Below are 2915 nucleotides of genomic sequence, written 5' to 3' on the forward strand. Positions count from 1 at the left end.
TGGTCGAAAACGAAGCAAATAGGTGAGCTCTACGAGATTTTGTTCTACCAGGGACACAAGGATCTCAAACAAGTATAGCAAGGCCTACGGTAAATGATAATAATTTTGAAATTAAACCATCACTTATTCAAATGGGTTAACAATCTCAATTTGGAGGTAATACTATAGAAGATCCTAACTCACACCTAGCTATATTCTTGAAAATATGTAATACAATTAAAATGAATGGAGTTAATGATGATGCTATAAGGCTAAAATTATTCTCATTTTCATTGAGAGATAAGGGAAAAATTTGATTACACTCTTATGCTCCTGATACTTTTACTATATGGGATGATTTATCAAGGTTATTTTTAAATAAGTATTTTCTATCGGGTAAGACTGCTAAACTGAAAGTGGATATCACTAGTTTTAGTCAATTAGAAGGTGAATCATTATATGAGGCATGAGAAAGATTTAGAGATTTACTACGAAAATATCCACATCATGGACTGTCCGATTGGCTAATCGTACAAACCTTCTATAATGGTTTATCTTTTTTCACTAAAACTATGATTGATGCAGCTGCAGGTGGAGCTTTAATAGGTAAATTACCTCAAGAAACTCAGAATTTGATAGAAGAAATGGCCTCAAATAACTATCAATGGGCTAATGAGAGAGGTAATACAAGACATCACACATGTATAATAGAAATGAACACTTTCAATATGCTGAGTGCTCAAATGAATAATGTGATGAAGTTGCTAAATAGATAAGGTGGAGTTGATCCAAATTCATCTAATGCACAGGTAACTTGTTGCTCTACATGTGGAGGTGAACATGATACTAATGAATGTATTGATTCTAAGCAGATACAATTTGTCAACAATTACAATTATAATGCTCAAAACAATCCCTACTCGAATACTTATAATCCGGGGTGGAGAAATCATCCAAATTTTAGATGAAAAGATCAAGGCAATCAACCAAGACCAACTAATCCACTGGAATTCCAGCAAATGCAATCATAAGCTGAAACTAAATCAAGTTGGGAGGCTGCGGTGGAAAAACTCACTAAGGTGATTTCGGACAGATTTAAGCAGGTAGAAGGAAGATTGGACGAACTTACTACAATGTACAGGAATGTAGAGGTCCAAATTGGCCAAATTACTAGTTCCTTGAACAATCGAAATCAAGGAGAATTACCTAGCAAAACGGAGGTTAATCCTAAGGAGCATGTCAAGGCCATTACTCTTCGTAGTGGCAAATAATTAGATGATCCTCCATTGGTGAAAGTTGAAAAAGATGAGAGTGAAAAACAAGAAGAAAAGCAGAGGAATCAAGAGGTGATAGTGGAGGAAAATAGCTAGAAAAAACCAAGAGAAAATCAACCATCATCTTCCATTACCATTCTGATACCTCTTATGGTTCCATTTTCCCAAAGATTAAAGCAGAATAAGTTTGATAAAGATTTTGAAAATTTTGTTAAAATCTTCAAACAAGTGCATATTAACATTCCTTTTGCCGATACTATTTTGCAGATTCCCTCATATGCAAAATTTTTCAAGGAAATCATGACTCGGAAGAAAAAGTTGGAAGATTATGAAACAATAGCAATAATAGAGGAATGTAGTGTAATTATACAAAATCAGTTACCACCGAAATTGAAGGATCCAGAAAGCTTTTCTATACCTTGCAGTATAGGTAATATTGATTTTTCTAAATCATTGTGTGATCTTGGTACTAGTGTATCATTAATTCCTTTAACAGTTGTTACACAATTGAATTTACATGATATTAAACGCACTAATATTACTTTACAACTAGCGAATAGGTCTGTTAAATATCCATTGGGAGTGTTAGAGAATGTATTGATAAAAGTTCAAAAATTTTATCATTCCAGTGAATTTTGTGATTTAGATATAAAAGAAGATATATCTATACCAATTATTCTAGGTAGACCATTTCTAACTACTGCAGCTACTATTATTGATGTAAAAAATGACAAGTTTAAATTTCAAGTAGGTGAAGAAGAGATAGAATTTAATTTGAATAAAATAAAAAAATACCCTTCTTTTATCGATCATGCTTATTTTATTCGCACAATAGATAAACTAACCCAAGAGATGAGCCAAGTCAAGTTTGACTTAGGTCCTCTTGAGTATTGTTTAATGAGTTTAGGTGAGCAAGAAGGTGATTGTGAAGAGATTGAAGAATTGACCAAATATTTGGATTTTCAAGCACTTTATGAAAGGGATAATGAAAGTCTTGGCCAAGGAAAAGGACTTCTACAACCTTCGGAAGTTGAACCTCCAAAATTAGAACTCAAATCACTTCCAACTCACTTAATGTATGAATTTCTTGGAAAAATAGCACTTTACCTGTAATTGTTAGTGCTCACCTTGATGATGAGCAGTGTGTAAAATTGTTAAGAGTTTTAAGAAGGCATAAAAAGGCAATTGGATGGACAATTTCAGACATTAAAGGTATAAATCCTTTTATATGCATGCATTGCATTTTATTGGAGGACAAATTGCAAATCCGTAGTGAAAACACAAAGAAGACTCAATCCAAACATGAAAGAGGTGGTAAGAAATGAAATTCTTAAGTGGCTTGATGCAGGTATAATATTTCCTATCTCCGATAGCATTTGGATTAGTCCAATTCATGTTGTACCAAAGAAAGGTGGAATAACTACAATTGTGGGTAAAAATAATGAGATGATTCCATCTAGACTTGTGGTTGGTTAGAGAGTGTGTATTGATTATCGTAAGCTAAATACGGTAACAAGAAAAAATCATTTTTCTTTACCATTTTTTGATCAATTATTGGAGCGTATAGCCGGGTATGAATTTTACTATTTTCTTGATATTTTTTTAGGATATAATCAAATAGTTATAGCTCCGGAGGATAAAAAAAAAAACTACATTCACATG

General features: G+C 32.9%; 1 non-coding gene across 1 annotated transcript; it reads right to left on the reverse strand.

Annotated features, from left to right (window-relative positions):
- Positions 1-386: 386 nt before the first annotated feature.
- Positions 387-493, reverse strand: LOC113728345 (small nucleolar RNA R71). Its single transcript, XR_003458069.2, has one exon. It is a non-coding gene; the product is annotated as a small nucleolar RNA R71 (small nucleolar RNA).
- Between the last annotated feature and the right edge of the window lie 2422 nt (positions 494-2915).

The sequence above is a fragment of the Coffea arabica genome, chromosome 6e (assembly GCF_036785885.1).
Source record: "Coffea arabica cultivar ET-39 chromosome 6e, Coffea Arabica ET-39 HiFi, whole genome shotgun sequence".
Lineage (NCBI taxonomy): Eukaryota > Viridiplantae > Streptophyta > Magnoliopsida > Gentianales > Rubiaceae > Coffea > Coffea arabica.